Genomic DNA, 12,657 nt, shown 5'->3' on the forward strand with positions numbered 1-12,657 from the left:
CAGGCCTTCAGTTAAGAAGCACTGAACTAAACAGGGGTTACCCTAGGAAGAGAGACCAGAAATGAGGTCACAAAAATAACTCATCATCTTCTAGATATATCTCAGGTATCGTTCATAACTGTTTGTACAGGGTTTCATATGCTAGATTGAGGACATTTAAGCAGGGAAATGCCTTGGTTGAATCCCTGATTTAGTATACTCCATTGCAATTTAGCAAATAAATTAAAGGGGAGAAAATAAAACAAAGGACTGTTGCTACTATCTAGGTGAGAGATGAAACATATCTGATATGAGGGAGAGATAGAGGATGGCTAAGAGGAGATGTATTATTAAATACTTAGCAAAGACAAATGATAAGATTTAGTAATATGTTAACTGTGAGTATTAAAAGAGGAGTCAGGGATGACTCAGATTTCTAGTTTTTCTAGCTGACAGTAATGCTGAGATAGGAAATAAAGTACAAAATCTTGTTGAAAAATATCTGAAACATAATGATTTGATTTTGCTTCTGCTAAGCTGTGGTACTCATGGCATGGTAATTCCTCCATTCACTCATTCATTCAGTATTTTTATGTAGTAACTAGTAAGCACCAGGATCTGAACTGGACCAGTAGTAAGAAATAACCAACAACTTGTGGAAATTCAGGTCTGCAGCTTAAGAGATGCATTAGGGCTGAGACTCTGAACATGAAAGTCCCAATGTCTTTAGAGGTGATGCTTGAAGCTAAGGGGAATAAATAGGGTACCACAGGAGAGTGCAAAGAATAAGACGCTCGGTCTGAGATTAGGGGAAAACTAATCTCTCAGTGCCAGAGAGAGCCCAGGAATAGAGTGTTATAACATTTAGATAAGACTTCTTCCTAGGTAGTCTTTCTTTTTCATGATTTCTATGGTAAAATATATTTTGGTTTTGCAAACAAACTCATCAGAAATTTGAAAGAATCAACGTAATCTACATAAAAGTTTAATCTTCATTTAGGATTAAGTCTGATATATGCTATAAATTTATCTTTTAAATTTAAATATTTATTTAAATTGATACAAAGAATTAACTTAAACCAATTACGCCAGTCAATTGCACTACTTTATTAAATTCTCCACGGTTACAAACTAGGCAGTTATAATTATTTTTATGAAAGAAAGGAGGGCAACTATTCAGAGATTAGTTTCTCACTGTGAGTCCCCTGGGATCCATAATCATAGACAAAATGATCCTTAGAGTTACTCGGGGATTCAGACTTTTCCCCCAGAGATGCACACTTGCAGCTTGAGTCGAGCTCTCTACACAAGTTATTTTGGCAAGAGGAAAATATAACATATTAGCAGTTCTGGGACGCCCACCGCACAGTGGGACCCAATTTCCTCTCCACCCCCGAATTTAAGAGGGGATTCCTAGAAGGCTCCAGCTTGCCGCCGCGAGTTGGGAGGGGCAACTACCCTTAGAGGTTTCACTCGCTGCTTCTAGAGTCCACAACACAGGATTCTCCTTCGGATAAGATTGTGGTGGGTGCAGATTATGGACCAAAACGGTCAGGCTTGAAAATCGGCTGGATCACTACCTTTGCACACATAATTTGCTAAACTCTTTCCTGCCAAAAGGACAATGCAGACTTCGGCTGGTTCCTGTTGCGTGATGTCACATCACAGTAACCAATCACAGCCATTGTAAAATAGACTATTCGGAAGTGAACACTGCATTGGTGGAGGTGCTTTGTCAATCTCAGCAGAGGCCCTGCCTCTTTTCTCTTAGCAACTAATGCGTCTTAGCAACGCCTTGCCCAGGAGTTTGTGCTATTGGGATTTGTTTTTCTGAGAGTCTATCACCAGCTCTCAAAGGCGCTTTTCTCCAGTTTACTGCCGAGGCTTCTTTCTCTTCACTTTAGTAATACTGTATCAGGTAAGGCCAGCTCTGAAAGAGAAAGGAGGAGTGGGAAAAAGTGTTTTATTCACTCTTTCAAGAGTGTTTGGAAACTTTCTAGAATGGGCTAGTTGCTGAAAAGACTGAAAAAATAAATAAGACTTCCACGGCTTTGAAAGCTCTTCTAGACTGGCTAGGGAAAGCAGATAACGGCAATCTAAGAACTTTGAGGGCGGTATTACCTTGTTTACGGGTTGTACATCTTCAGTGACTCTCACATTACCTGGCACATAGTGGGAGCTCAAAAAAATCATGAAAGAATGAATATAAAAATGACAAGATCCTGGTTATTAGTGTGCGGGAATCAAAAAAGATTAATGCGGGATCAAGTAGAGAGACCACTTCAGAACTGTTGAGAAAGGGGTGGAAGACAAACAGGAAGATAGATAAGGAACACGAACGCTTTGAAAGTAAAGATCTTGTCTGATTTTTCTAATGATTAGTTCTACCTCGTACCTAATTGCTGATCGGTCCATTCTATCTCTTACTTCGAGTGTGCTGAACGCTGAATGAATTCACAGCAATCTTCCGGGCAGTTTACACTTGAGGAACTCTGCCTTGACAAAGACCTGGCATAATTAACTACACACAGCGTGATTAGAATATGTTGAGGAGAACAACATTGTTGCAGCCTGAGACAGACAGGGAGTCTTCTAGGAGGTCATGTTGGAGTTGAGCCTCGAAGGTTGAGTAAAATTTAAGCAGAGAAATTCATGTAGGTTAAGGAGGGAAGGGTGTTCTCTGGAGGGAGGTGGCAAATACTGGAACCATCTGAGGATGAATGGTAATGGGATGAGGCTGGAGCAGAACGGGAAAGGCGGGTGGGATGAGGCTGACTGGGGAGGGAGTTGAAGGCTGTGCTTACAAGTGGGACTCTACCCTCTTCTCCAAGTCTGTTTGGCAGAACACCAGTCCAAGACTACCTTGTAATGCTTTGTAAAATGCAAGGTTCCAAGCTCAGGTAGATCTGCAGAATCAGAAGAGGGTTCAGGATATTTACATTTTAAAGGAGCTCCATTTTTATAATATGGAAGAGCACACTGCTACGGACAATAAGGACTCACAAAAGTCCTTATAAAGACCCGGGCTTGGCGGCACACACCTGTAATCCCAGCACTCTGGGAGGCCGTTGCAGGACGATTGCAAGTTTGAGCAGCTTGGGCAACTTAGCAGTGTATAGAGACATTATCAAAATAAAAAATTTTAAAAGGACTGTCAGTGTAGCTCAGTATGGAGAACCTGGGTTTAATTCCTAGTATTGACCCCCCCAAAAGTCATTACACAAGTAAGTGACCAAATAAGATTTGCATTTGCAGGCAGACTGTGTGATTGTTTCAGTAAGCACACAGACAAGGAGGCCAGTTAAGAGTTATGATTTAGGTTAGAGTGTGGAGGAGTGGAATCGGTGAATTTAAAAAATATATATATATATACATACATTTTTATTTTCACTAACTGCTAAGTGAAATATATGCATTGGGTAACAAACCACAGAAGCATTAGCAGGATCTATGTCCTGGTTACCAAGAAAAATTCCAGCTCTTTTCAAATTAAGTTACAAATGTTGCAGATATATTATTTAGGCTCATCAATACCTTTAAATTAGGGTAGTCTTTAGAATTACTGTTAGATCTTATTATTCAATGTGTTGATAATAAAGAAGCACATAAATTAATACATTATAGATTTAAAATATTTTAACACCTGTATTTCAATATACTTTGTTGTAATCTTGTATTTTTATTTAGTGCATGGGCATTACCAGTCTATCATAGGGATTTACACCACCAAATGGATTAGGAGCTCTGGTCTAGAATGATGTGTTGAGGCCTGAACTAAAGGAAGATATGGGAGAGGAAGACAGAAAGGAGACATTTTAAGGGGAAGAGTAATAGGATAGTATCTGCATAAATGAGTAATATCCAACCTTGGAAAGAAGTGGAGTAGATATGGAGCGGGAGAAACACGAGCAGTAGACTCATAGAAAGCATTGTAGGAATGGTTATCTCTGAAGAGTGGATGTTTCATACTTCTTAGGAAACAGCCGAAGGGCCCAGGAGAACCCTGAAGACTAATCAGGGTCTTAGTGAAGATTTACTAAGAAGTACAAGTTCTTGAAGACCATTTACTAGATGCCCAAGATGTTAGCTTTGCCTTTTATTCTAATTATTGGTTTTCTTAAAGAAAAGAAAGAAAGAAAGAAGGAAAGAAAGAAAGAAAGAAAGAAAGAAAGAAAGAAAGAAAGAAAGAAAGAAAGAAAGAAAAGAAAGACAGACAGGAGGCAAGTATGGTGAGTTTATCAGTACTTTAGAATAAGAAAAGAATGATAACCACTTTGACAAAGCTAATTGAGGGAGACTTGGGAGTAAATGCTTCCTAAAGAAGATCCTTGGTGAAGAAAAGGTGCCATTGCTACAGATCTTTTCAGAATCGGGATCTCAAGGCCGGGAGCAAGCCACACATACAAGTTACAACAACTGGGAGCAAGCCAAAGGATGAGTGCATCTCACGAGCAAGGTGAAAAGAGGAGATTAATAGCTGTTCAAATGACTGTGGATGTCAGTTGCAATTTGCATCACTTATTGCTTCAGGGGCAGTAGCTGTTCTCCTAAATATCAGAAGCATCATAAGGTTAGTCACAGTCAAGTCTGGAGAGGTAACTGGGAACCAGGTCGTGGACTGCTCTGAACAGTGTTCTGCAGAGTCAGTAGAGGACCTCACAGATTTTGAAATTCTGTTTGGAGGACTAAACAATACCCACAATTTGTCAGCCTCTAAAGTGTGATTGTTGATTAATTGTGTCAATAGGAGTAAGAGAAGCTCAACTAAATTGACTCAGTAATTCCACACCATACAGATGGTATAAGGGGGAAATGAAGGAGGACAGATCTGCTTCTGTTTCTTCAGAGGACCTCCAGTCTTTGCCTTCACCTTGAATGTCATCTGGTTTCCAACACACACTCTTCAGCTTCTGGTGCAGATCCTTTGGCCTTCCGGGGTAGACTCTTCAGCCTTCCATCACAAACTCATCCACCTCCTGATACAAACTCTCACGGGATACTGCAGTGAGCTCCAGACAGTTGACTGAAACCTTCAGTCTCCAGGGTGCAGACAGACCCTCTGCACTCTTCCTCATCCGACCGTGTGGGTGGCCGTTGGGAGCCAATCTTGTAAATCAAGATATATTTGTTTATCTTGTGTTATATCCATTTCTCTAGTAAACACTGATACATAAAGACATTTTTTGTTAACATAGATGGCAGAAAATATGACCTTTGTACATTGATAGAAAAAATATACTCTGGAATGGGTCAATTTGTAAAGATATGTGATTTTTCATGTCAAAAATATTTTAATGAAATGTTCACACATTTCTAAGTGTTGTCTTCAACAATTTGTTTAGAAATCTGATCAGCTCTGTTGCTTTGAAAAACAATCACAACACAAAGCCACTGAACATAACTATTTAGAAGTAGATGAAATATCTGTTCTATTACTCTTTTTTTTGTTGCTTAAATTCATTTATTGGTACATTTTAGGTATACAATACATTTACATTTATCATTGGGTGCTTGTACCTGTACATGATGTATCTTGGTTCTTCCCCCCCCCCCCATTCACTGTGCTTCCTTCACTCCCTCCACCCTTCCCTATTTATAAAGACATTGTTTCCATTTTTTCCTTTTCTCATAATTTTTCCTTTCCCTTCTTTCCTTTCCCCTTCCCCTCCCACTTCCCCTACCACTTTGGAACTTTTCTTCCTATTTCAAATTATCAGTTATTCATTCTAATCATTTTAATTCTTATTTACACTTTCAGTTTCTCATACTAGAGAAACTATTTGGTATTTACACTTATGTCCTATTTCTTTCACTTAAGATTATGTCCTCAATATACATCCATTTAGCTATAAATGTCTCTAGTTTCTCATTCTTTATGGCTGAGTAGTACTCCATTTTATAAAAAACCCCCACAACTTCTTTAACCAGTTTCCAGTTGATGGGCACTTGGGCTGTTTCCAAACTTTAGCTATTACAAACTGTGCCGCTATAAACATGGGTGCACATATATTGCTGTGGTATGATTCTTTTAATTCTTTTGGGAAGAGATCCCAGTTGTTGATTCTTTGTGCTAGTTCCCATGCTACTGAGGTTTTATTCATAAAGTATTTTCCTATGCCAATGTCTTCAACAGTTCTACCTAACTTATCTTCCAGCAAATTTAGTGTTCCTGTCTTAATATTTAGATCTTTAACCCACTTCGATCTTAGTTTAGTGCATGGTGATAGATATGGGTCGAGTTTCAATCTTTGCAGGGTGAAATGCAGTTTTTCCAACACCATTGATTAAGTAGGCTATATTTTAAAAAATAAAAATAAAAATAAATAGGCTATGTTTCCTCCAATGAGGATGGTTGGCTCCTTTGTCAAAGATGATGTGGCTGAGTATGTCTGGCGTTGTTTCTGCATGTTCTAATCTATTCCACTAATACTCGAGTCTGTATCTTTGCCAGTACCATGCTGTTTTGATCACAGTAGCTTTGTAGTATAGTTTCAAGTTGGGGATTGTGATACCCCCTGCCATGTCTCTGTTGCCTAGAATTGTTTTTGCTATTCTAGGTCTCATCTGGTTCCAAATGAATTTTTCAATTGTTTTCTCTAGCTCTGTGAAATATATTGTTGGAATTTCAATCAGCATTGCACTCAATTTATATAGCAGTTTTGTAAGTATGGCTATTTTCACTATATTGCTTCTTCCCACCCAGGAACAAGGGATGTCTTTCCATTTTCTTATATCCTCCTCAATCTCCTTTTTCAGCGTGCTGTAGTTTTCAGTGTAGAGGTCTTTTGCTTCCTTTGTTAGATTGATTCCTAGATATTTCATTTTTTTGGATGCTATTGTAAAAGGAATTGTTTCCCTAATTTCTCTCTCAATTAGTCTATTATTTGTGTATAAAAAGGCTATTGTTTTTTGAGTGTTGACCTTCTATCCAGCTACTCTACTGACTCTGTCAATTAAGTCTAGAAGGCTTTTGGCAGAGTTTTTTGGGTCTTCTATGTAAAGTATCATATCATCAGCAAATAATGACAATTTAACTTCTTCCTTTTCTATCTTTATTCCTTTTATTTCTTTCTGTTGTCTAATTGCTGTGGCTAATGTTTCCAAAACTATATTGAAGAGGAGTGGTGATAGTGGGCATCCTTGTCTTGCTCCTGATTTTAGTGTGAAAGTTTTCAGTTTTTGACCATTTAGTATGATGTTGGCTATTGGTTTTTCATAGATAGCCTTAATCAGGTTGAGATAAAGACCTTCTATTCCAATTTTCTGTAGGGTTTTTATCATGAATTGGTGTTGGATTTTGTCAAATGCCTTTTCTGCATCTATTGAGATAATCATATGGTTTTTGTCCCTGACTCTGTTAAGATAGTGTATTACATTTATTGATTTATGAATGTTGAACCATCCTTGCATTCCTGGGATAAATCTAACTTTGTCAGGGTGTATGATCTTCTTGATGACCCTCTGTATTCTGTTTGCCAGTAACTTGCTGAGGAATTTTGCATCTATGTTCATTAGGGAGATTGCCCTGTAGCTCTCTTTATGGGTTAGGTCTTTCCCTGGTTTTGGAATCAAAGTCACACTTGCTTCCAGGAATGAATTTGGAAGTAATGCTTCCCTTTCAATTTCATTGATGAGTTTAAAAAGTAATGGTGATAGTTCTTCTTTAAATGTCTTGTAGAATTCAGCAGTGAAGCCATCAGGACCTGGGCTTTTCTTTGTTGGTAAATTTTTAATTACATTTTCAATTTCACTCATTCTAATTAGGGTGTTTAGAATTTCTATGTCTTCTTCATTTAACTTTGGCAATTCGTATGTTTCTAGGAATCTGTCCATTTCTTCTCTGTTTTCCATTTTATTAGAGTACAGGTGCTCCAAGTAGGTATTGATGATCCTCTGGATTTCTGCTGGATCTGTTGTGACTTCACCTCCTTCATTCTTAATTGCATGGATTTGAGACTTCTCTTTCCTTTTTTTGATAAGGTTGGCTAAAGGTTTATCAATTTTATTTATTCTTTCAAAAAACCAACACTTTGATTCATTGATTTTTTTGTATCATTCTCTTAGTCTCCATTGCATTGACTTCTGCTCTGATCTTTATAACTTCCTCTCTTGTATGAGCTTTGAGTTTATCATGATCTTCTTTTTCTAGGAACTTGAGGTTCAGTGTTAGGTTGTTTATTTGAGCTCTCTCTGTTTTCCAAATATGGGCATTCACTGCTATGAATTTCCCTTGTATAACTGCTTTCATTGTGTTCCATAGATTGCTTTATGTTGTACTGGCATTATCATTTACTTGTAGAAACTTTCTGATTTCTTCTTGAATTTCTCCTGTAACCCATTGGTTGTTCAGGAGAGTGTTATTCAATTTCCATGTGTTTGTGGGGGTTTTGCAGTTTCTTATGTTATTGATCTCCAATTTTATTGCACTATGGTCTGATAATATACAGGGAGTAACTTCAATTCTTTTACATTTACTTAAAAATGTCCTATGAGCTAGCATGTGGTCTATTTTGGAGAAGGACCCATGTGCAGCCAAAAAGAATGTGTATTCTGATTTTGTGGGGTGGAACACTCTGTAAACATCTATGAAGTGCATTTGTTCAATAGCTTGGTTCAGTTCTAGAATTTCATTGTTGACTTTTTGTCCAGATGATCTGTTTATTTGTGATAGTGGGGTATTGAGGTCCCAGACTACAACTGTATTAGTGCTTATTTGGTTTTTCATGCCCATTAATATTGGTTTTATATAGTTGGGGGCATTCATATTTGGTGCATATACATTTATGATTTTCATCTCTTCCTCTTAGACTGTTCTCTTCACAAGGATGTAGTGACCATCTTTGTCTCTCTTAATTAGTTTTGGTTTGAAATCTACTTTGTCTGCAAATAAGATTGCTACCCCTGCTTTTTTCTGGGTTCCTGTTGCATGGAGAAATATTTTCCATTCTTTTACTTTCAGTCTATGAATTTCTTTTTGAGTTAGGTGTTGTATACAGCATATTGTTGGATTTTGCTTCTTAATCCATTCTGCCAGTCTATTTCTTTTGCTTGGTGAATTGAGGCAATTAACATTGATGGTTATAATTGATAGATATTGACTCATCCTTGTCATGATGTTTTACTGTTGTTGGCTCTTTTATTTTTTATTTTTCTCCCTTTTCCTTTAGTTTCTAGCCTTGCTTGGTGGCTTCCCCCTGTTGGGCCTCATGGAGTTGTGACATTCATTATCTTTTTCTAGGCTATTGCTTAGAATTGTTTGGAGTGCTGGTTTGGTGTTCATGAAATTTCTCAGGTGTTCTTTGTCATGAAAGTATTTAATTTCCTCATCGATTTTGAAAGATAATTTTGCAGGATACAACAGTCTAGATTGGAAGTCATTTTCTTTTAGGGCTTGAAATACTTTACTCCAGGCTCTCCTTGGCTTGAGGGTTTGTGTTGAGAAGTCTGCTGTGATTCTGATGGGCTTTCCTTTGTGTGTAGTTTGTTTCTTTTCTCTAACTGCTTGTAGGATTTTGTTCTTCTGTTGGGTTTCTGGGATCTTGGCTATTATATGTCTAGATGTAGATTTTTTTTTATCATGGCTAGTTGGAGTTCTATATGCCTCACTTATCTGTATATCCAATTCCCTACCTCTGTCTGGGAAGTTTTTCACTATTACTTCTGTGAACAGCTTTTTTTTTAATGTCAATTGTACTTTCTCCTGTTTTTTTGTGGACTCCTATTAGTCTTATGTTATTCTTCTTTGCATCATGTAGCAGCTGCTGGATTGATTTCTCATGGTCCCTTACTGTTTTTAAGAAATCTCTGTTTTCATGGTCACTAACTGCAATCTTGTCTTCTCTATCTAATATTCTATCTTCACATTCCCTTAATCTACTGTGAATACTTTCAATGGAGTTTTCAATCTCCTGGATATCTATTTGTATCTGTTTCATGGATTCCATTTCTTTTTTTTAATTACTTTATTATCAAAGACACACATGCAAAAAATTAAAACCACTCAAAGAAGAACAATTCAAGAGGAAAAAAACTACAATAATATTCAAATACAGTACAACTCAACAAAAACAAAACTGAGAAGCACTTAAACATTTTTCCATATAACTTAAAAAAGCATCTCAAGCACCAACGAGACACCAGAGGATGTGATTTGTTTCAGAAAGGTCTGCAAAACCAACATTGAACAAATAATGATCTGGAAAAAAAAACTCTAGTTAGTTAGCAGACTCTGCATAAGCCAAACTTCTCCCTAATTTAAATTTCGATACAGTCATACGACACACGATGGAAACACAGTCCGAGAAATATGTTATTAGGGCATTTCATCCATGTGTATCCTTATTTACATTTTCAGTTTCTCACACTAGAGAAACTATTCGGCATTTACACACATGTGTCCTGTTTATTTCACTTAAGAGGATGGCCTCAATATGCATCCATTTAGCTATAAATGTCTGTAGTTTCTCATTCTTTGTGGCTGAGTAGTACTCCATTTTATTAAAAAAACACATCTTCTTTATCCAGTCTCCAGTTGATGGGCACTTGGTCTGTTTCCAAGCTTTCACTATTACAAACTGTGCAGCTATAAACATGGGTACACATATATCGCTGTGGTAAGATTCTTTTAATTCTTTTGAGAGGAGACCCAGCAGGGGGATAGCTGGGTCAAATGAGACCTCTAAACTTAGTTCTTTGAGGTATCTCCATACTGATTTCCACAGTGGTTGCACCAATCTGCACTCCCACCAACAATGGAGAAGGGTTCCCCACACCCCTGCCAGCATTTGTTATTAGATGATTTCTTAATAGCAGCCATTCTCTCTGGAATGAGACGGGGATTCCATTTCTTTCTTATGTTGGGTGATTGTGGTTTCCATTTCTTTCTTATGCTGGGCATTCATGGCTTCCAGCATGGTTCTGAGCTCATCTATTTTTGTATCTGTTTCTGTTCTAGAGCCTCTAATCATGTCTTTCACTCTGATCACCATCTCTGTAGTTATCTGAGAAATCATTTCTGTTTTGAATTTTTCTAGAGCCTCATTCATCTGTTTTGTCACTTCCTGTGCTATCAGTTCAGGGTGTCCAGGTGGTTGATTATCACATTTTTCCACCTCCTTTCCCCAGAATTTGCCTTTTGTGGGGTAGAAGTCTGAGTTTGTGCCTTGCACAGATGTCTTTTCATTTTTGTTTTTGGTACTGTCCTTGGTTTCATTCCTAGGTTGACACTTCAAAATTGCTTATTGTAAGTATCTTTGTTGCTTGTGTTTAGAACCCTTGTGGAATGATTGCTTTTCAGAGGTGTCTTCCAGACATAGCTAGTCTTTAGGTTTTGAATCTCTAATGAATCTGTGGCTATCTCATTTTCATTACACTAGGAAGGCAATCACAACATCTTAGCCCAAATGATACAATCAGTAACACTATATCATCAAGCACAGCTTAGAAAATGACAATTTGTGGTAATTATTAATCTCTCACCTTTAACTGTGTGACATATCAAAATCGAGGACCAGCCCAACATATGTTTACGGTGAATAAACTCTTCAATATACCAACTTTACCCTTCGGGATGGGGAGTTAGAAGGAGTTGGGGAGGGAGGGATAGATAGGTAGAAGGATTGGGAAAGGATAGCAGTGAAGCCAGAAGACACAGGAAGAACTCACAAACTCTAAGAAACTGTTGAAGAGGAAAAGGCAGAATGAAAGAACAAAGACATGAACAGAACAACTTAACAGCAATAGGGAGGCTAGATACTATATTTACTTTCCTTTAAAACTAATGATAATCAGGCCGGGGATTTAGCTTAGTCGTTCTGCCACCTGCCTTGCAAGCACAAGGACCCGAGTTTGATCCCTGGTACCCCCCCCCAAAAAACTAATGATAATCTAGAGAAGGAAAAAGAGAAGAAAAGAAAAATAAAGAAGAAATACGAATTAGGGCCAGAACAGGAACAAAAAGGGAGATGAAGAACAATGTGGGACAGTGAGAGAGTGAGTGAGAGAGAGAGAAAGAAAAGAGAAAAGAAAGGAAAAAAAGAACAGAAAAATAAAAATTTGAAAAGAGTATAAAAAATAAAAATTAAAAATTAAAAATAAGAGAAAAAATTTTTTTGCAAATAACAACAAATAAAAATGAAAAGCCTCCTTCAGGGTGTGTCTCTGCTGTCACAATAGACATCATGGGCAGCCATGAGCAGATATAAGTCAATGAGTCTCAGCAAGGCAGTAGCAGATTTGTGAGATTCAGGCAGATTTCTGGCTGCTAGTCCCAAGTTGAGCTCCCTGTCCTCCTGCAGGGTTGAACTCTGCAAGGTTCTACTGCAGGTTCCAGCTGCCTTTCTCCTGAAGATATCCAGGTTCTGATGGGAGGTGATGATCTCTCCAATTTACCAAGTACAGTGGTCTGGTGTGCCTTTATTGCAGAGATTCTTTTCCCTTTTCCAGTGGGCTTCAGTTTTCTTCAAGGCACCTGAGAGAGGCCCTCTTTCTGTTGCTTACTTCTGCTCTATATTCTGGAGCTCAGGACAATTGCCTTTATGACCCCCTGTACCTCTGTACTGTGGAGCCAGGTAGTAGCACAGCAAGGAGGCCAGAGGCAGGGGGTGTGGAGAGTGGGGGGACTAAGCTTGTCATGGTGGGCAGAGTGTGGGGTTGGAGCGGGGGCTCCACACTGCTGGG

At 38.1% G+C, this 12,657-nt stretch overlaps 1 protein-coding gene across 3 annotated transcripts in view; it reads left to right on the top strand.

The window, feature by feature from the left end:
- The first annotated feature begins 1,721 nt into the window (after window positions 1-1,721).
- The window catches only part of Dnai3 (dynein axonemal intermediate chain 3), a 74,567-nt gene continuing 63,631 nt past the window's right edge, over window positions 1,722-12,657 (top strand). For 2 of the 3 annotated variants that reach the window (XM_004841354.4, XM_087213015.1), the window contains exon 1: window positions 1,722-1,897. The gene's annotated coding sequence lies outside the window, so the exon portion shown is untranslated. Of the gene's footprint in view, window positions 1,898-4,102; window positions 4,209-12,657 lie in introns of all 3 variants that reach the window. The other variant, XM_087213014.1, reaches the window with a different exon arrangement.

This window comes from Heterocephalus glaber, unplaced genomic scaffold (genome assembly GCF_053883595.1).
Source record: "Heterocephalus glaber isolate CG9 unplaced genomic scaffold, H.glaber_assembly_v1.0 deba00001442, whole genome shotgun sequence".
Classification (NCBI taxonomy): domain Eukaryota; kingdom Metazoa; phylum Chordata; class Mammalia; order Rodentia; family Bathyergidae; genus Heterocephalus; species Heterocephalus glaber.